The following is a 24202-nucleotide window of genomic DNA, read 5'->3' as shown; positions in this document are numbered from 1 at the left end:
ACGTTTTTGTGAATTTCCAGTTTATTGGTATTAATTCATTAAATATATGTGATAAAAATGATGCAAACACATAATTGATTAGATAATAACCTTAAATACTTCATTTTCAATCAACTCTTTGTTTCTCGTTAAAATACTTGATAAGATATTGAAAAGGGGAGAATTTCTCTTTTATAGCATATATCGACGTTTCAGCCGGATTAGAGCGGTTTTACGTGTACATCTTCCGTCGGTAATATAAACGGAAAATCAGGAACATTTTAGTTAATTCTAATGAAAACACATTGATTTTTATCATTTGTATTGGAAACAACATTGTCATATGTCTTTTCTTGGATCTAAATTAAACGAAACCTCGCGTTATGATTCGAAGTTAAAATACTCAAATTTGGTATAATAGGGACTTTTTCATGTTTTTCATGTAATTTGATATTACGTAAATATATTCATTTTTACCAATATTTCGAGACTTTTTCATGTAGTATTACGATATGTGATTTGGCCTTAAACTCTCAGAATTTCGCATAATATTGCATTTTAAGCAAGTTTTCTTGCATTTTGTTTCGTACTAAACATCATCGAATTTAGCAATATTTTGACGTTTATCATCCCCTTTTCCTTTATGTGATTTAAACAAAATATCATCGAATTAGGCAATATTTTGCCGTTTTTCAACGTTTTTGTGAATTTTCAGTTTATTGGTATTAATTTATTAAATATATATGATTGTGACGGTAACGCGTTGGTGTTCGGCTGTTTAAGGCTAGGGGTATGGCCTCGTCACATAGTTATAAAAAAAAATAGAAAAACTGGAACTTCGTCTGTGGTAAGGTAAGGAGAAGACACACAAAACACAAGTAAACTTTAACAATGAAATTTTAATTACGTTAAATATATCAAAACATGAAAAAATGGACAAACAAATTCCTATAATAAAATCAATCAATCAAAATAATAAGAATAATTAAATGACACAATGAAAAGTTACATTAAGATAAAATAACAAGAAGTGCAACACAAAATTAAAGGGAGGTGCTGGAATATTGGCTTTAAGCTACCACCTCTCTCAGTACACGCTAACGTCTAGCCGGGAGAAGTGATAACTGCGAAAGCACTAAATATTCTGAGGTCTGAGGTCGTGGCGACCCCAGACATCAAGTAGTATGGGGGGGTGGAGTGCAGATGCAGCCCGGCCGGCGACCAATCAGCGGAGCCGGTAGCGATCAACAGGTAGTTTGGCGGTTTGAGTCTGAACAGGTGTCTCTGGCTGCAACGTTTTGCGCTCTGGCAAACCTTGGAGATGTTGTTGTCGTTGTTGGACATTTCTTACCTAGTAGTTTTATATAGTTTGTTACGACGTAATTGTAGAGGGAAGAGCAGGCTCAATCTCTTGAAGGAGATTATCGTCACATGATAAAAATGATGCAAACACATAATTGATTAGATAATAACCTTAAATACTTCATTTTCAATCAACTATTTGTTTCTCGGAATATACTTGATAAGATATTGAAAAGGGGAGAATTTCTCTTTTATTGCATATATCGACGTTTCAGCCGGATTAGAGCGGTTTTACGTGTACATCTTCCGTCGGTAATATAAACAGATAATCAGGAACATTTTAGTTAATTCTAATGAAAACACATTGATTTTTATCATTTGTATTGGAAACAACATTGTCAACGATGATAAACGTCAAAATATTACTAAATTCGATGATTTTTAGTACGAAACAAAATGCAAGAAAACTTGCTTAAAATGCAATATTATTCGAAATTCTCAGATTTGAAGGCCAAATCACATATCGTCATACTACATGAAATAGTATCGAAATATTGGTAAAAATAAATATATTTACGTAATATTAAACTACATGAAAAACGTGAAAAACTCACTGTTATACCAAATTTGAGGATTTTAACTTCGAATCATAGAGCGAGGTTTTGTATTATTTAGATCCAAGAAAAGACATATGACAATGTTGTTTCCAATACAAATGATAAAAATCAATGTGTTTTCATTAGAATAAACTAAAATGTTCCTGATTTTCCGTTTATATTACCGATGGAAGATATACACGTAAAACCGCTCTATTCCGGCTGAAACGTCGATATATGCAATAAAAACCGAACTTCTCCCCTTTTCAATATAATACTCAGTATTTTAAAGAGAAACATAGTTTATTGAAAATGAAGTATTTAAGGTTAATTTCTAATCAATTATGTGTTTGCATCAATTTTATCGTATATTTAATGAATTCATAACAATAAACTGAAAATTCACAAAAACGTGGAAAAACAGCAAAATATTGTCTAATTCGATTATATTTTGTTTATATCACATAAAGGAGAATAGGGATGATAAACGTCAAAATATTATTAAATTCGATGATTTTTATTAGGAAACAAAATGCTAGAAAACATGCTTAAAATGCAATATTATGCGAAATTCTGAGATTTGAAGGCCAACCACATATCGTGATACTACATGAAATAGTATCAAAATATTGGTAAAATGAATATATTTACATTATATCCACTACATAAAAAACATGAAAAAGTCACTATTATACCAAATTTGAGGATTTTAACTTTGAATCATGAAGCGAGGATTCGTATTATTTAGATCCAAGAAAAGACATATGACAATGTTGTTTCCAATACAAATGATAAAAATCAATGTGTTTTCATTAGAATTAACTAAAATGTTCCTGATTTTCCGTTTATATTACCGACGAAAGATCTACACGAAAAACCGCTCTAATCCGGCTGAAACGTCGATATATGCAATAAAAACCGAACTTCTCCCCTATTTAATATATTACTCAGTATTTTAACGAGAAACAAATAGTTGATTGAAAATGAGGTATTTAAGGTTAATTTCTAATCAATTACGTGTTTGCATCATTTTTATCGTATATTTAATAAATTAATACCAATAAACTGGAAATTCACAAAAACGTGAAAAAACAGCAAAATATTGCCTAATTCGATGATTTTTTGCTTATATCACATAAAGGAAAAGGGAGATGATAAACGTCAAAATATTACTAAATTCGATGATTTTTAGTACGAACAAAATGCAAGAAAACTCGCTTAAAATGCAATATTATGCGAAATTCTGAGATTTGAAGGCCAAATCACATATCGTGATACAACATGAAATAGTATCGAAATATTGGTAAAAATGAATATATTTACGTAATATAAAACTACATGAAAAACGTGAAAAAAGTCACTATTATACCAAATTTGAGGATTTTAACTTCGAATCATAGAGCGAGGTTTCGTATTATTTAGATCCAAGAAAAGACATATGGCAATGTTGTTTCCAATACAAATGATAAAAATCAATGTGTTTTCATTAGAATTAACTAAAATGTTCCTGATTTTCCGTTTATATTACCGATGGAAGATGTACACGTAAAACTGCTCTATTCCGGCTGAAACGTCGATATATGCAATAAAAACCGAACTTCTCCCCTTTTCAATCCTTACTCAGTATTTTAACGAGAAACAAATAGTTGATTGAAAATGAAGTATTTAAGGTTAATTTCTAATCAATTATATGTTTGCATTATTTTTGTCGTATAATTAATGAATTGATAACAATAAACTGAAAATTTACAAAAACGTGGAAAAACAGCATCCAAGCCTCTTAAGCCTCTGCATCATTCTCTTCAGCCTCTGCATTCCTCTCTTAAGCCTTTGCATCACTCTCGTAAGCCTCTGAATCACTCTCTTGAGCCTCTTCATCCCTCTCCTGACCCTCTGCATCACTCCCAAGAGTCTCTGCATCCCTCTCTTGTGCCTCTTTATCTCTCACTTGAGCCTATGCATCCCTCTCTTGAGCCTCTGCATCACTCACTTGAACTCCTGCATCCCTCACATGAGCCTCTGCATCCCTCACTTGAGCCTTTGCATCACTCTCTTAAGCCTCTGCATCCCTCTCTTTAGCCTCTGCGTCACTATCAAGAGCCTCTGCATCCCTCTCTTGTGCCTCTGCTTTCCTCACTTGAGCCTCTGCATCCCTCTCTTGATCCCCTGCATCCCTCTCTTGAGCCTCTGCGTCCCTCTCTGGAGCCTCTGCATCCCTCTCATGAGCCTTTGCATCCCACTCAGGAGCCTTTGCATCACTCTTTTAAGCCTCTGCATCCCACTCTTGAGCCTCTACATCACTCTCATAAGCCTCTGATCACGCTCTTGAGTCTCTGCATCACTCTCTTGAGCCTCTGTATCATACTCTTGAGCCTCTGCATCCCTCTCTTAAGCCTCTACATCATTATCTTAAGCCTCTGCATCCCTTTTTTGAGCCTCTGCATCACTTTCTTAAGCCTCTGCATCCTTTTCTTGAGCCTCTGCATCACTCGCATGAACTCCTGCATCCCTCTCATGAACCTCTGCATCCCTCTCCTGAGCCTTTGCATCACTCTCTTAAGCCTCTGCATTCCTCTCTTGAGCCTATGCGTCACTCTCAAGAGCCTTTGCATCCCTCTCTTGTGCCTCTTCATCCCTCACTTGAGCCTCTGCATCCCTCTCTTGAGCCCCTGCATCCCTCTCTCGAGCCTCTGCATCCCTCGCTTGAGCCTCTGCATCCCTCTCTTAAGCCTCTGCATCACTCTCTTAAGCCTCTACATCACTCTCGTTAGCCTCTGAATCACGCTCTTGAGTCCCTGCATCCCCTCTCTTGATCCTCTGCATCACTCCCAAGAGCCTCTGCATACCTCTCTTGTGCCTCTTCATCCCTCTCTTGAGCCTCTGCATCACTCTCTTGAACTCCTGCATCGCTCTCATGAGCCTCTGCATCCCTCACTTGAGCCTTTGCATCACTCTCTTAAGCCTTTGCATCCCTCTCTTGAGCCTCTGCGTCACTCTCAAGAACCTCTGCATCCCTCTCTTGTGCCTCTGCTTCCCTCACTTGAGCCTCTGCATCCCTCTCTTGAGCCCCTGCATCCCTCTCTTGAGCCTCTGCATCCCTCCCTTGAGCCACTGCACCACTCTCTTAAGCCTCTGCATCACTCTCGTAAGTCTCTACATCATTCTCTTGAGCCCCTACATCACTCTTTTGAGCTTCTGCATCACTCTCGTAAGCCTCTGCATCTCTATCTTCAGCCTCTGCATCACTCCTCTGATCCTCTGCATCACTCTCTTGAGCCTCTGCATCATTCTCTTCAGCCTCTGCATCCCTCTCTTAAGCCTCTACATCATTCTCTTGAGATTCTGCATCCCTCTGATGTAGTAATAATAATGATAATGATGTAGAGGCTTAAGAGAGGGATGCAGAGGCTCAAGAGTATTATACAGAGGCTCAAGGGAGTGATGCAGAGACTCAAGAGCGTGATTCAGAGGCTTACGAGAGTGATGTAGAGGCTCAAGAGTGGGATGCAGAGTCTTAAACGAGTGATGCAAAGGCTCATGAGTGGGATGCAAAGGCTCATGAGAGGGATGCAGAGGCTCGAGAGAGGGATGCAGAGGCTCAAGAGAGGGATGCAGGGGATCAAGAGAGGGATGCAGAGGCTCAAATGAGGAAAGCAGAGGCACAAGAGAGGGATGCAGAGGCTCTTGATAGTGACGCAGAGGCTCAAGAGAGGGATGCAGAGGCTTAAGAGAGTGATGCAAAGGCTCAAGTGAGGGATGCAGAGGCTCATGTGAGGGATGCAGGAGTTCAAGTGAGTGATGCAGAGGCTCAAGAGAGGGATGCATAGGCTCAAGTGAGAGATAAGGAGGCACAAGAGAGGGATGCAGAGACTCTTGGGAGTGATGCAGAGGCTCAGGACAGGGATGAAGAGGCTCAAGAGAGTGATTCAGAGGCTTACGAGAGTGATGCAGAGGCTTAAGAGAGTTGGGCAGAGGGTTATGAAAGTGATGCAGAGGCTCAAAAAAGGGATGCAGAAGCATAAGAGAGTGAAGCAGAGGCTGAAGAGAGTGTTGCAGAGGCTTAAGAGAGGGATGCAGAGGTTCAAGAGAGTGATGGAGAGGTTCAAGAGAGTGATGCAGAGGCTCAGCAGAGTGATTCAGAGGCTTAAGAGGCTTGGATGCTGTTTTTCGACGTTTTTGTAAATTTTCAGTTTATTGTTATTAATTCATTAATTATACGATAAAGGTGATGCAAACATATAATTGATTAGAAATTAACCTTAAATAGTTCATTTTCAATCAACTATTTGTTTCTCGTTAAAATACTGAGTAAGGATTGAAAAGGGGAGAAGTTCGGTTTTTATTGCATATATCGACGTTTCAGCCGGAATAGAGCAGTTTTACGTGTACATCTTCCATCGGTAATATAAACGAAAAATCAGGAACATTTTAGTTAATTCTAATGAAAACACATTGATTTCTATCATTTGTATTGGAAACAACATTGTCATATGCCTTTTCTTGGATCTGAATAATACGAAACCTCGCTTTATAATTCGAAGTTAAAATCCTCAAATTTGTTATAATAGTGACTTTTTTCACGTTTTTCATGTAGTTTTATATTACGTAAATATATTCATTTTTACCAATATTTCGATACTATTTCATGTTGCATCACGATATGTGATTTGGCCTTCAAATCTCAGAATTTCGCATAATATTGCATTTTAAGCGAGTTTTCTTGCATTTTGTTTCGTACTAAAAATCATCGAATTTAGTTATAATTTGACGTTTATCATCTCCCTTTGCCTTTATGTGATATAAGCAAAAAATCATCGAATTAGGCAATATTTTGCTGTTTTTTCACGTTTTTGTGAATTTCCAGTTTATTGGTATTAATTTATTAAAAATACGATAAAAATTATACAAACACATAATTGAATAGATAATAACCTTAAATACTTCATTTTCAATCATCTATTTGTTTCTCGTTGAAATACTGAGTAAGATATTGAAAAGGGTAGAAGTTCGTTTTTTTTTAATATATCGACGTTTCAGCCGGATAAGAGCGGTTTTACGTGTACATCTTCCATCGGTAATATAAACGAATAATCAGGAACAATTTAGTTACTTCTAATGAAAACACATTGATTTATATCATTTGTATTGGAAACAACATTGTCATATGTCTTTTCTTGGATCTAAATAATAAGAAACCTCGCTCTATGATTTGCAGTTAAAATCCTCAAATATGGTAAAATAGTGACTTTTTTCACGTTTTTCATGTGGTGTGATTTTACGTAAATATATTCGTTTTTACCAATATTTCGATACTACTTCATGCATTCTCACGATATGTGATTTGGCCTTCAAATCTGAGATTTTCGCATAATATTGCATTTTAAGCAAGTTTTCTTGCATTTTGTTTCGTACTAAACATCATCGAATTTAGCAATATTTTGACGTTTATCATCCCCTTTTCCTTTATGTGATTTAAACAAAATATCATCGAATTAGGCAATATTTTGCCGTTTTTCCACGTTTCTGTGAATTTTCAGTTTATTGGTATTAATTCATTAAATATACGATAAAAATTATGCAAACACATAAATGATTATATAATAACCTCAAATACCTCATTTTCAATCAACTATTTGTTTCTCGTTAAAATACTGAGAAACATATTGAAAAGGGGAGAATTCGGTTTTTATTGCATATATCGACGTTTCAGCCGGAATTGAGCGGTTTTACGTGTACATTTTCCATCGGTAATATTAACGGAAATTTAGGAATATTTTAGTTCATTCTAATGAAAACACATTGATTTTTTTCATTTTTATTGGAAACAACATTGTCATATGTCTTCTTGGATCTAAATAATACGAAACCTCGCTTTATGATTCTAACTTAAAATCCTCAAATTTGGTATAATAATGACTTTTTCACCTTTTTTATGTAGTTTGATATTACGTAAATATATTCATTTTACTAATATTTCGATACTATTACATGTGGTATCACGATATGTGATTTGGTCTTCAAATCTCAGAATTTCGCATAATATTGCTTTTTAAGATGTTTTCTTGCATTTTGTTTCGTACTAAAAATCATCGAATTTAGTAATATTTTGACGTTTATCTTCTCCCTTTTCCTTTATGTGATATAAACAAAATATCACCGAATTAGACAATATTTTGCTGTTTTTCCACGTTTTTGTGAATTTCCAGTTTATTGTTATTAATTCATTAAATATGCGATAAGAATGATACAAACACATAATTGATTAGAAACTAACCTTAAATACTTCATTTTCAATCAAGTATTTGTTTTTCGTTAAAATACTTGATAAGATATTAAAAGGGGGAGAATTTCTGTTTATATTGCATATATCAACGTTTCAGCCGGATTAGAGCGGTTTTACGTGAAAAAAATTTAATTTTTTGAATTAATGAATTTAATGAATTAATACCAATAAACTGGAAATTCACAAAAACGTGGAAAAACAGCAAAATATTGCCTAATTCTATGATATTTTGTTTATATCACGTAAAGGAAAAGGGAGATGATAAACGTCAAAATATTACTAAATTCGATGATTTTTAGTACGAAACAAAATGCAAGAAAACATCTTCCATCGGTAATATAAACGGAAAATCAGGAACATTTTAGGTAATTCTAATGAAAACACATTGTTTTTTATCATTTGTTTTGGAAACAACATTGTCATATGTCTTTTCTTGGATCTAAATTATACGAAACCTCGCGTTAAGATCCGAAGTTAAACACAAACACATAATTGATTAGAAATTAACCTTAAATACTTAATTTTCAATCAACTATTTGTTTCTCGTTAAAATACTGAGTAAGATATTAAAAAGGGGAGAAGTTCGAATTTTATTGCATATATCGACGTTTCAGCCGGAATAGAGCGATTTTACGTGTCCATCGGTAATATAAACGGAAAATCAGGAACATTTTAGTTAATTCTAATGAAAACACTGTTTTTTATCATTTGTATTGGAAACAACATTGTCATATGTCTTTTCTTGGATCTAAATTATACGAAACCTAGCGTTATGATCCGAAGTTAAAATCCTCAAATTTGGTATAATAGTGATTTTTTTTCACGTTTTTCATGTAGTTTTATATTACGTAAATATATTCATTTTTACCAATATTTCGATACTAATTCATGTAGTATCACGATATGTTATTTGGCCTTCAAATCTCAGAATTTCGCATATTATTGCATTTTAAGCAAGTTTTCTTGCATTTTGTTTTGTACTAAAAATCATCGAACTTAGTAATATTTTGACGTTTATCATCTCCCTTTTCCTTTACGTGATATAAACAAAATATCATAGAATTAGGCAATATTTTGCTGTTTTTCCACGTTTTTGTGAATTTCCAGTTTATTTGTATTAATTCATTAAATATATATGATAAAAATGATGCAAACACATAATTGATTAGATAATAACCTTAAATACTTCATTTTCAATCAACTATTTGTTTCTCGTTAATATACTTGATAAGATATTGAAAAGGGGAGAATTTCTCTTTTATTGCATATATTGACGTTTCAGCCGGATTAGAGCGGTTTTTCGTGTACATCTTCCGTCGGTAATATAAACGGAAAATCAGGAACATTTTTGTTAATTCTAATGAAAACACATTGATTTTTATCATTTGTATTGGAAACAACATTGTCATATGTCTTTTCTTGGATCTAAATAATACGTAACCTCGTTCTATGATTTGAAGTTAAAACCCTCAAATAAGGTAAAATTGTGACTTTTTTCACGTTTTTCATGTGGTGTGATTTTACGTAAATATATTCGTTTTACCAATATTTCGATACTACTTCATGTTTTCTCACGATATGTGATTCGGCATTCAAATCCCAGAATATCGCATAATATTGCATTTTAAGCATGTTTTCTTGCATTTTGTTTCGTACTAAAAATCATCGAATTTAGTAATATTTTGACGTTTATCATCCCCCTTTTCCTTTATGTGATATAAAGAAAATATCATCGAATTAGGCATTATTTTGCTGTTTTTTCCACGTTTTTATTGAATTTCTAGTTTATTGGTATTAATTCATTAAATATACGATAAAAATGATACAAACACATAATTGTTTAGATAATAACCTTAAATACTTCATCTTCAATCATCTATTTGTTTCTCGTTGAAATACTGGGTAAGATATTGAAAAGGGGAGAAGTTCGGTTTTTATTGAATATATCGACGTTTCAGCCGGAATAGAGCGGTTTTACGTGTACATTTTCCATCGGTAATATAAACGGAAAATCAGGAACAATATAGTTCATTCTAATGAAAACACATTGTTTTTTATCATTTGTATTGGAAACAACATTGTCATATGTCTTTTCTTGGATCTAAATTAAACGAAACCTCGCGTTATGATTCGAAGTTAAAATCCTCAATTTTGGTATAATAGGGACTTTTTCATGTTTTTCATGTAATTTGATATTACGTAAATATATTCATTTTTACCAATATTTCGAGACTTTTTCATGTAGTATTACGATATGTGATTTGGCCTTAAACTCTCAGAATTTCGCATAATATTGCATTTTAAGCAAGTTTTCTTGCATTTTGTTTCGTACTAAACATCATCGAATTTAGCAATATTTTGACGTTTATCATCCCCGTTTCCTTTATGTGATTTAAACAAAATATCATCGAATTAGGCAATATTTTGCCGTTTTTCAACGTTTTTGTGAATTTTCAGTTTATTGGTATTAATTCATTAAATATACGATAAAAATGAAGCAAACACGTAATTGATTAGAAATTAACCTTAAATACCTCATTTGCAATCAACTATTTGTTTCTCGTTAAAATACTCAGTAAGATATTGAAAAGGGGAGAAGTTCAGTTTTTATTGCATATATCGACGTTTCAGCTGGAATTGAACGGTTTAACGTGTATATATTCCATCGGTAATATAAACAAAAAATCAGGAACTTTTTAGTTAATTCTAATGAAAACACATTGATTTTTATCATTTGTATTGGAAGCAACATTGTCATACGTCTTTTCTTGGGTCTAAATAATACGAAACCTCGCTCTATGATTTGAAGTTAAAATCCTCAAATATGGTAAAATAGTGATTTTTTTCAGGTTTTTCATGTGGTGTGATTTTACGTAAATATATTCGTTTTCAACAATATTTCGATACTACTTCATGTTTTCTCACGATATGTGATTTGGCCTTCAAATATCAGAATTTCGCATAATATTGCATTTTAAGTAAGTTTTCTTGCATTTTGTTTCGTACTAAAAATCATCGATTTTAGTAATATTTTGACGTTTATCATCCCCCTTTTCCTTTATTGTGATATAAAGAAAATATAATCGAATTAGGCAATATTTTGCTGTTTTTTCCACGCTTTTATTGAATTTCCAGTTTATTGGTATTAATTCATTAAATATACGTTAAAAATGAAACAAACACATAATTGATTATATAATAACCTTAAATACTTCATCTTCAATCATCTATTTGTTTCTCGTTGAAATACTGGGTAAGATATTGAAAAGGGGAGAAGTTCGGTTTTTATTGTATTTATCGACGTTTCAGCCGGAATAGAGCGGTTTTACGTGTACATCTTTCCATCGGTAATATAAACGGAAAATCAGGAACATTTTAGTTCATTCTAATGAAAACACATTGTTTTTTATCATTTGTATTGGAAACAACATTGCCATATGTCTTTTCTTGGATCTAAATTAAACGAAACCTCGCGTTATGATTCGAGGTTAAAAACCTCAAATTTGGTATAATAGGGATTTTTCATGTTTTTCATGTAATTTGATATTACGTAAATATATTCATTTTTACCAATATTTCGAGACTTTTTCATGTAGTATTACGATATGTGATTTGGCCTTAAACTCTCAGAATTTCGCATAAGTTTGCATTTTAAGCAAGTTTTCTTGCATTTTGTTTCGTACTAAACATCATCGAATTTAGCAATATTTTGACGTTTATCATCCCCTTTCCCTTTATGTGATTTAAACAAAATATCATCGAATTTGGCAATATTTTGCCGTTTTTCAACGTTTTTGTGAATTTTCAGTTTATTGGTATTAATTCATTAAATATACGATAAAAATGATGCAAACACGTAATTGATTAGAAATTAACCTTAAATACCTCATTTTCAATCAACTATTTGTTTCTCGTTAAAATACTCAGTAAGATATTGAAAAGGGGAGAAGCTCTGTTATTATTGCATATATCGACGTTTCAGCTGGAATTGAACGGTTTAACGTGTATATATTACATCGGTAATATAAACAAAAAATCCCGAACATTTTAGGTAATTCTAATGAAAACACATTGATTTTTATCATTTGTATTGGAAGCAACATTGTCATACGTCTTTTCTTGGGTCTAAATAATACGAAACCTCGCTCTATGATTTGAAGTTAAAATCCTCAAATATGGTAAAATAGTGACTTTTTTCAGGTTTTTCATGTGGTGTGATTTTACGTAAATATATTCGTTTTTACCAATATTTCGATACTACTTCATGTTTTCTCACGATATGTGATTTGGCCTTCAAATATCAGAATTTCGCATAATATTGCATTTTAAGCAAGTTTTCTTGCATTTTGTTTCCTACTAAAAATCATCGAATTTAGTAATATTTTGACGTTTATTATTCCCCTTTTTCCTTTATTGTGATATAAAGAAAATATAATCGAATTAGGCAATATTTTGCTGTTTTTTCCACGTTTTTATTGAATTACCAGTTTATTGGCATTAATTCATTAAATATACGATAAAAATGATACAAACACATAATTGATTAGATAATAACCTTAAATACTTCATCTTCAATCATCTATTTGTTTCTCGTTGAAATACTGAGAAAGATATTGAAAAGGGGAGAAGTTCGGTTTTTATTGCATATATCGACGTTTCAGCCGGAATAGAGCGGTTTTACGTGTACATTTTCCATCGGTAATATAAACGGAAAATCTGGAACAATTTAGTTCATTCTAATGAAAACACATTTTTTTTTATCATTTGTATTGGAAACAACATTGTCATATGTCTTTTCTTGGATCTAAATTAAACGAAACCTCGCGTTATGATAAAAAGTTAAAATCCTCAAATTTGGTAAAATAGGGACTTTTTCATGTTTTTCATGTAATTTGATATTACGTAAATATATTCATTTTTACCAATATTTCGAGACTTTTTCATGTAGTATTACGATATGTGATTTGGCCTTAAACTCTCAGAATTTGGCATAATATTGCATTTTAAGCAAGTTTTCTTGCATTTTGTTTCGTACTAAACATCATCGATTTTAGCAATATTTTGACGTTTATCATCCCCGTTTCCTTTATGTGATTTAAACAAAATATCATCGAATTAGGCAATATTTTGCCGTTTTTCAACGTTTTTGTGAATTTTCAGTTTATTGGTATTAATTCATTAAATATACGATAAAAATGAAGCAAACACGTAATTGATTAGAAATTAACCTTAAATACCTCATTTTCAATCAACTATTTGTTTCTCGTTAAAATACTCAGTAAGATATTGAAAAGGGGAGAAGTTCAGTTTTTATTGCATATATCGACGTTTCAGCTGGAATTGAACGGTTTAACGTGTATATATTCCATCGGTAATATAAACAAAAAATCAGGAACTTTTTAGGTAATTCTAATGAAAACACATTGATTTTTATCATTTGTATTGGAAGCAACATTGTCATACGTCTTTTCTTGGGTCTAAATAATACGAAACCTCGCTCTATGATTTGAAGTTAAAATCCTCAAATATGGTAAAATAGTGACTTTTTTCAGGTTTTTCATGTGGTGTGATTTTACGTAAATATATTCGTTTTCAACAATATTTCGATACTACTTCATGTTTTCTCACGATATGTGATTTGGCCTTCAAATATCAGAATTTCGCATAATATTGCATTTTAAGTAAGTTTTCTTGCATTTTGTTTCGTACTAAAAATCATCGATTTTTGTAATATTTTGACGTTTATCATCCCCCTTTTCCTTTATTGTGATATAAAGAAAATATAATCGAATTAGGCAATATTTTGCTGTTTTTTCCACGTTTTTATTGAATTTCCAGTTTATTGGTATTAATTCATTAAATATACGTTAAAAATGAAACAAACACATAATTGATTATATAATAACCTTAAATACTTCATCTTCAATCATCTATTTGTTTCTCGTTGAAATAATGGGTAAGATATTGAAAAGGGGAGAAGTTCGGTTTTTATTGTATTTATCGACGTTTCAGCCGGAATAGAGCGGTTTTACGTGTACATCTTTCCATCGGTAATATAAACGGAAAATCAGGAACATTTTAGTTCATTCTAATGAAAACACATTGTTTTTTATCATTTGTATTGGAAACAACATTGCCATATGTCTTTTCTTGGATCTAAATTAAACGAAACCTCGCGTTATGATTCGAGGTTAAAAACCTCAAATTTGGTATAATAGGGATTTTTCATGTTTTTCATGTAATTTGATATTACGTAAATATATTCATTTTTACCAATATTTCGAGACTTTTTCATGTAGTATTACGATATGTGATTTGGCCTTAAACTCTCAGAATTTCGCATAAGTTTGCATTTTAAGCAAGTTTTCTTGCATTTTGTTTCGTACTAAACATCATCGAATTTAGCAATATTTTGACGTTTATCATCCCCTTTTCCTTTATGTGATTTAAACAAAATATCATCGAATTTGGCAATATTTTGCCGTTTTTCAACGTTTTTGTGAATTTTCAGTTTATTGGTATTAATTCATTAAATATACGATAAAAATGATGCAAACACGTAATTGATTAGAAATTAACCTTAAATACCTTATTTTCAATCAACTATTTGTTTCTCGTTAAAATACTCAGTAAGATATTGAAAAGGGGAGAAGTTCTGTTTTTATTGCATATATCGACGTTTCAGCTGGAATTGAACGGTTTAACGTGTATATATTACATCGGTAATATAAACAAAAAATCAGGAACATTTTAGGTAATTCTAATGAAAACACATTGTTTTTTATCATTTGTTTTGGAAACAACATTGTCATATGTCTTTTCTTGGATCTAAATTATACGAAACCTCGCGTTAAGATCCGAAGTTAAACACAAACACATAATTGATTAGAAATTAACCTTAAATACTTAATTTTCAATCAACTATTTGTTTCTCGTTAAAATACTGAGTAAGATATTAAAAAGGGGAGAAGTTCGAATTTTATTGCATATATCGACGTTTCAGCCGGAATAGAGCGATTTTACGTGTCCATCGGTAATATAAACGGAAAATCAGGAACATTTTAGTTAATTCTAATGAAAACACTGTTTTTTATCATTTGTATTGGAAACAACATTGTCATATGTCTTTTCTTGGATCTAAATTATACGAAACCTAGCGTTATGATCCGAAGTTAAAATCCTCAAATTTGGTATAATAGTGATTTTTTTTCACGTTTTTCATGTAGTTTTATATTACGTAAATATATTCATTTTTACCAATATTTCGATACTAATTCATGTAGTATCACGATATGTTATTTGGCCTTCAAATCTCAGAATTTCGCATATTATTGCATTTTAAGCAAGTTTTCTTGCATTTTGTTTTGTACTAAAAATCATCGAACTTAGTAATATTTTGACGTTTATCATCTCCCTTTTCCTTTACGTGATATAAACAAAATATCATAGAATTAGGCAATATTTTGCTGTTTTTCCACGTTTTTGTGAATTTCCAGTTTATTTGTATTAATTCATTAAATATATATGATAAAAATGATGCAAACACATAATTGATTAGATAATAACCTTAAATACTTCATTTTCAATCAACTATTTGTTTCTCGTTAATATACTTGATAAGATATTGAAAAGGGGAGAATTTCTCTTTTATTGCATATATTGACGTTTCAGCCGGATTAGAGCGGTTTTTCGTGTACATCTTCCGTCGGTAATATAAACGGAAAATCAGGAACATTTTTGTTAATTCTAATGAAAACACATTGATTTTTATCATTTGTATTGGAAACAACATTGTCATATGTCTTTTCTTGGATCTAAATAATACGTAACCTCGTTCTATGATTTGAAGTTAAAACCCTCAAATAAGGTAAAATTGTGACTTTTTTCACGTTTTTCATGTGGTGTGATTTTACGTAAATATATTCGTTTTACCAATATTTCGATACTACTTCATGTTTTCTCACGATATGTGATTCGGCATTCAAATCTCAGAATATCGCATAATATTGCATTTTAAGCATGTTTTCTTGCATTTTGTTTCGTACTAAAAATCATCGAATTTAGTAATATTTTGACGTTTATCATCCCCCTTTTCCTTTATGTGATATAAAGAAAATATCATCGAATTAGGCATTATTTTGCTGTTTTTTCCACGTTTTTATTGAATTTCTAGTTTATTGGTATTAATTCATTAAATATACGATAAAAATGATACAAACACATAATTGTTTAGATAATAACCTTAAATACTTCATCTTCAATCATCTATTTGTTTCTCGTTGAAATACTGGGTAAGATATTGAAAAGGGGAGAAGTTCGGTTTTTATTGCATATATCGACGTTTCAGCCGGAATAGAGCGGTTTTACGTGTACATTTTCCATCGGTAATATAAACGGAAAATCAGGAACAATATAGTTCATTCTAATGAAAACACACTGTTTTTTATCATTTGTATTGGAAACAACATTGTCATATGTCTTTTCTTGGATCTAAATTAAACGAAACCTCGCGTTATGATTCGAAGTTAAAATCCTCAATTTTGGTATAATAGGGACTTTTTCATGTTTTTCATGTAATTTGATATTACGTAAATATATTCATTTTTACCAATATTTCGAGACTTTTTCATGTAGTATTACGATATGTGATTTGGCCTTAAACTCTCAGAATTTCGCATAATATTGCATTTTAAGCAAGTTTTCTTGCATTTTGTTTCGTACTAAACATCATCGAATTTAGCAATATTTTGACGTTTATCATCCCCGTTTCCTTTATGTGATTTAAACAAAATATCATCGAATTAGGCAATATTTTGCCGTTTTTCAACGTTTTTGTGAATTTTCAGTTTATTGGTATTAATTCATTAAATATACGATAAAAATGAAGCAAACACGTAATTGATTAGAAATTAACCTTAAATACCTCATTTGCAATCAACTATTTGTTTCTCGTTAAAATACTCAGTAAGATATTGAAAAGGGGAGAAGTTCAGTTTTTATTGCATATATCGACGTTTCAGCTGGAATTGAACGGTTTAACGTGTATATATTCCATCGGTAATATAAACAAAAAATCAGGAACTTTTTAGTTAATTCTAATGAAAACACATTGATTTTTATCATTTGTATTGGAAGCAACATTGTCATACGTCTTTTCTTGGGTCTAAATAATACGAAACCTCGCTCTATGATTTGAAGTTAAAATCCTCAAATATGGTAAAATAGTGACTTTTTTCAGGTTTTTCATGTGGTGTGATTTTACGTAAATATATTCGTTTTCAACAATATTTCGATACTACTTCATGTTTTCTCACGATATGTGATTTGGCCTTCAAATATCAGAATTTCGCATAATATTGCATTTTAAGTAAGTTTTCTTGCATTTTGTTTCGTACTAAAAATCATCGATTTTAGTAATATTTTGACGTTTATCATCCCCCTTTTCCTTTATTGTGATATAAAGAAAATATAATCGAATTAGGCAATATTTTGCTGTTTTTTCCACGCTTTTATTGAATTTCCAGTTTATTGGTATTAATTCATTAAATATACGTTAAAAATGAAACAAACACATAATTGATTATATAATAACCTTAAATACTTCATCTTCAATCATCTATTTGTTTCTCGTTGAAATACTGGGTAAGATATTGAAAAGGGGAGAAGTTCGGTTTTTATTGTATTTATCGACGTTTCAGCCGGAATAGAGCGGTTTTACGTGTACATCTTTCCATCGGTAATATAAACGGAAAATCAGGAACATTTTAGTTCATTCTAATGAAAACACATTGTTTTTTATCATTTGTATTGGAAACAACATTGCCATATGTCTTTTCTTGGATCTAAATTAAACGAAACCTCGCGTTATGATTCGAGGTTAAAAACCTCAAATTTGGTATAATAGGGATTTTTCATGTTTTTCATGTAATTTGATATTACGTAAATATATTCATTTTTACCAATATTTCGAGACTTTTTCATGTAGTATTACGATATGTGATTTGGCCTTAAACTCTCAGAATTTCGCATAAGTTTGCATTTTAAGCAAGTTTTCTTGCATTTTGTTTCGTACTAAACATCATCGAATTTAGCAATATTTTGACGTTTATCATCCCCTTTCCCTTTATGTGATTTAAACAAAATATCATCGAATTTGGCAATATTTTGCCGTTTTTCAACGTTTTTGTGAATTTTCAGTTTATTGGTATTAATTCATTAAATATACGATAAAAATGATGCAAACACGTAATTGATTAGAAATTAACCTTAAATACCTCATTTTCAATCAACTATTTGTTTCTCGTTAAAATACTCAGTAAGATATTGAAAAGGGGAGAAGCTCTGTTATTATTGCATATATCGACGTTTCAGCTGGAATTGAACGGTTTAACGTGTATATATTACATCGGTAATATAAACAAAAAATCCGGAACATTTTAGGTAATTCTAATGAAAACACATTGATTTTTATCATTTGTATTGGAAGCAACATTGTCATACGTCTTTTCTTGGGTCTAAATAATACGAAACCTCGCTCTATGATTTGAAGTTAAAATCCTCAAATATGGTAAAATAGTGACTTTTTTCAGGTTTTTCATGTGGTGTGATTTTACGTAAATATATTCGTTTTTACCAATATTTCGATACTACTTCATGTTTTCTCACGATATGTGATTTGGCCTTCAAATATCAGAATTTCGCATAATATTGCATTTTAAGCAAGTTTTCTTGCATTTTGTTTCCTACTAAAAATCATCGAATTTAGTAATATTTTGACGTTTATTATTCCCCTTTTTCCTTTATTGTGATATAAAGAAAATATAATCGAATTAGGCAATATTTTGCTGTTTTTTCCACGTTTTTATTGAATTTCCAGTTTATTGGCATTAATTCATTAAATATACGATAAAAATGATACAAACACATAATTGATTAGATAATAACCTTAAATACTTCATCTTCAATCATCTATTTGTTTCTCGTTGAAATACTGAGAAAGATATTGAAAAGGGGAGAAGTTCGGTTTTTATTGCATATATCGACGTTTCAGCCGGAATAGAGCGGTTTTACGTGTACATTTTCCATCGGTAATATAAACGGAAAATCTGGAACAATTTAGTTCATTCTAATGAAAACACATTTTTTTTTATCATTTGTATTGGAAACAACATTGTCATATGTCTTTTCTTGGATCTAAATTAAACGAAACCTCGCGTTATGATAAAAAGTTAAAATCCTCAAATTTGGTAAAATAGGGACTTTTTCATGTTTTTCATGTAATTTGATATTACGTAAATATATTCATTTTTACCAATATTTCGAGACTTTTTCATGTAGTATTACGATATGTGATTTGGCCTTAAACTCTCAGAATTTGGCATAATATTGCATTTTAAGCAAGTTTTCTTGCATTTTGTTTCGTACTAAACATCATCGATTTTAGCAATATTTTGACGTTTATCATCCCCGTTTCCTTTATGTGATTTAAACAAAATATCATCGAATTAGGCAATATTTTGCCGTTTTTCAACGTTTTTGTGAATTTTCAGTTTATTGGTATTAATTCATTAAATATACGATAAAAATGAAGCAAACACGTAATTGATTAGAAATTAACCTTAAATACCTCATTTTCAATCAACTATTTGTTTCTCGTTAAAATACTCAGTAAGATATTGAAAAGGGGAGAAGTTCAGTTTTTATTGCATATATCGACGTTTCAGCTGGAATTGAACGGTTTAACGTGTATATATTCCATCGGTAATATAAACAAAAAATCAGGAACTTTTTAGGTAATTCTAATGAAAACACATTGATTTTTATCATTTGTATTGGAAGCAACATTGTCATACGTCTTTTCTTGGGTCTAATTAATACGAAACCTCGCTCTATGATTTGAAGTTAAAATCCTCAAATATGGTAAAATAGTGACTTTTTTCAGGTTTTTCATGTGGTGTGATTTTACGTAAATATATTCGTTTTCAACAATATTTCGATACTACTTCATGTTTTCTCACGATATGTGATTTGGCCTTCAAATATCAGAATTTCGCATAATATTGCATTTTAAGTAAGTTTTCTTGCATTTTGTTTCGTACTAAAAATCATCGATTTTTGTAATATTTTGACGTTTATCATCCCCCTTTTCCTTTATTGTGATATAAAGAAAATATAATCGAATTAGGCAATATTTTGCTGTTTTTTCCACGTTTTTATTGAATTTCCAGTTTATTGGTATTAATTCATTAAATATACGTTAAAAATGAAACAAACACATAATTGATTATATAATAACCTTAAATACTTCATCTTCAATCATCTATTTGTTTCTCGTTGAAATAATGGGTAAGATATTGAAAAGGGGAGAAGTTCGGTTTTTATTGTATTTATCGACGTTTCAGCCGGAATAGAGCGGTTTTACGTGTACATCTTTCCATCGGTAATATAAACGGAAAATCAGGAACATTTTAGTTCATTCTAATGAAAACACATTGTTTTTTATCATTTGTATTGGAAACAACATTGCCATATGTCTTTTCTTGGATCTAAATTAAACGAAACCTCGCGTTATGATTCGAGGTTAAAAACCTCAAATTTGGTATAATAGGGATTTTTCATGTTTTTCATGTAATTTGATATTACGTAAATATATTCATTTTTACCAATATTTCGAGACTTTTTCATGTAGTATTACGATATGTGATTTGGCCTTAAACTCTCAGAATTTCGCATAAGTTTGCATTTTAAGCAAGTTTTCTTGCATTTTGTTTCGTACTAAACATCATCGAATTTAGCAATATTTTGACGTTTATCATCCCCTTTTCCTTTATGTGATTTAAACAAAATATCATCGAATTTGGCAATATTTTGCCGTTTTTCAACGTTTTTGTGAATTTTCAGTTTATTGGTATTAATTCATTAAATATACGATAAAAATGATGCAAACACGTAATTGATTAGAAATTAACCTTAAATACCTTATTTTCAATCAACTATTTGTTTCTCGTTAAAATACTCAGTAAGATATTGAAAAGGGGAGAAGTTCTGTTTTTATTGCATATATCGACGTTTCAGCTGGAATTGAACGGTTTAACGTGTATATATTACATCGGTAATATAAACAAAAAATCAGGAACATTTTAGGTAATTCTAATGAAAACACATTGATTTTTATCATTTGTATTGGAAGCAACATTGTCATACGTCTTTTCTTGGGTCTAAATAATACGAAACCTCGCTCTATGATTTGAAGTTAAAATCCTCAAATATGGTAAAATAGTGACTTTTTTCAGGTTTTTCATGTGGTGTGATTTTACGTAAATATATTCGTTTTACCAATATTTCGATACTACTTCATGTTTTCTCACGATATGTGATTTGGCCTTCAAATATCAGAATTTCGCATAATATTGCATTTTAAGTAAGTTTTCTTGCATTTTGTTTCGTACTAAAAATCATCGATTTTAGTAATATTTTGACGTTTATCATCCCCCTTTTCCTTTATTGTGATATAAAGAAAATATAATCGAATTAGGCAATATTTTGCTGTTTTTTCCACGCTTTTATTGAATTTCCAGTTTATTGGTATTAATTCATTAAATATACGTTAAAAATGAAACAAACACATAATTGATTATATAATAACCTTAAATACTTCATCTTCAATCATCTATTTGTTTCTCGTTGAAATACTGGGTAAGTTATTGAAAAGGGGAGAAGTTCGGTTTTTATTGTATTTATCGACGTTTCAGCCGGAATAGAGCGGTTTTACGTGTACATCTTTCCATCGGTAATATAAACGGAAAATCAGGAACATTTTAGTTCATTCTAATGAAAACACATTGTTTTTTATCATTTGTATTGGAAACAACATTGCCATATGTCTTTTCTTGGATCTAAATTAAACGAAACCTCGCGTTATGATTCGAGGTTAAAAACCTCAAATTTGGTATAATAGGGATTTTTCATGTTTTTCATGTAATTTGATATTACGTAAATATATTCATTTTTACCAATATTTCGAGACTTTTTCATGTAGTATTACGATATGTGATTTGGCCTTAAACTCTCAGAATTTCGCATAAGTTTGCATTTTAAGCAAGTTTTCTTGCATTTTGTTTCGTACTAAACATCATCGAATTTAGCAATATTTTGACGTTTATCATCCCCTTTCCCTTTATGTGATTTAAACAAAATATCATCGAATTTGGCAATATTTTGCCGTTTTTCAACGTTTTTGTGAATTTTCAGTTTATTGGTATTAATTCATTAAATATACGATAAAAATGATGCAAACACGTAATTGATTAGAAATTAACCTTAAATACCTCATTTTCAATCAACTATTTGTTTCTCGTTAAAATACTCAGTAAGATATTGAAAAGGGGAGAAGCTCTGTTATTATTGCATATATCGACGTTTCAGCTGGAATTGAACGGTTTAACGTGTATATATTACATCGGTAATATAAACAAAAAATCCGGAACATTTTAGGTAATTCTAATGAAAACACATTGATTTTTATCATTTGTATTGGAAGCAACATTGTCATACGTCTTTTCTTGGGTCTAAATAATACGAAACCTCGCTCTATGATTTGAAGTTAAAATCCTCAAATATGGTAAAATAGTGACTTTTTTCAGGTTTTTCATGTGGTGTGATTTTACGTAAATATATTCGTTTTTACCAATATTTCGATACTACTTCATGTTTTCTCACGATATGTGATTTGGCCTTCAAATATCAGAATTTCGCATAATATTGCATTTTAAGCAAGTTTTCTTGCATTTTGTTTCCTACTAAAAATCATCGAATTTAGTAATATTTTGACGTTTATTATTCCCCTTTTTCCTTTATTGTAATATAAAGAAAATATAATCGAATTAGGCAATATTTTGCTGTTTTTTCCACGTTTTTATTGAATTTCCAGTTTATTGGCATTAATTCATTAAATATACGATAAAAATGATACAAACACATAATTGATTAGATAATAACCTTAAATACTTCATCTTCAATCATCTATTTGTTTCTCGTTGAAATACTGAGAAAGATATTGAAAAGGGGAGAAGTTCGGTTTTTATTGCATATATCGACGTTTCAGCCGGAATAGAGCGGTTTTACGTGTACATTTTCCATCGGTAATATAAACGGAAAATCTGGAACAATTTAGTTCATTCTAATGAAAACACATTTTTTTTTTATCATTTGTATTGGAAACAACATTGTCATATGTCTTTTCTTGGATCTAAATTAAACGAAACTTCGCGTTATGATAAAAAGTTAAAATCCTCAAATTTGGTAAAATAGGGACTTTTTCATGTTTTTCATGTAATTTGATATTACGTAAATATATTCATTTTTACCAATATTTCGAGACTTTTTCATGTAGTATTACGATATGTGATTTGGCCTTAAACTCTCAGAATTTGGCATAATATTGCATTTTAAGCAAGTTTTCTTGCATTTTGTTTCGTACTAAACATCATCGATTTTAGCAATATTTTGACGTTTATCATCCCAGTTTCCTTTATGTGATTTAAACAAAATATCATCGAATTAGGCAATATTTTGCCGTTTTTCAACGTTTTTGTGAATTTTCAGTTTATTGGTATTAATTCATTAAATATACGATAAAAATGAAGCAAACACGTAATTGATTAGAAATTAACCTTAAATACCTCATTTTCAATCAACTATTTGTTTCTCGTTAAAATACTCAGTAAGATATTGAAAAGGGGAGAAGTTCAGTTTTTATTGCATATATCGACGTTTCAGCTGGAATTGAACGGTTTAACGTGTATATATTCCATCGGTAATATAAACAAAAAATCAGGAACTTTTTAGGTAATTCTAATGAAAACACATTGATTTTTATCATTTGTATTGGAAGCAACATTGTCATACGTCTTTTCTTGGGTCTAAATAATACGAAACCTCGCTCTATGATTTGAAGTTAAAATCCTCAAATATGGTAAAATAGTGACTTTTTTCAGGTTTTTCATGTGGTGTGATTTTACGTAAATATATTCGTTTTCAACAA

This window comes from Procambarus clarkii, chromosome 54 (assembly GCF_040958095.1).
Source record: "Procambarus clarkii isolate CNS0578487 chromosome 54, FALCON_Pclarkii_2.0, whole genome shotgun sequence".
Taxonomy (NCBI): Eukaryota; Metazoa; Arthropoda; class Malacostraca; order Decapoda; family Cambaridae; genus Procambarus; species Procambarus clarkii.
Note: the sequence above shows the minus strand (reverse complement) of the source record.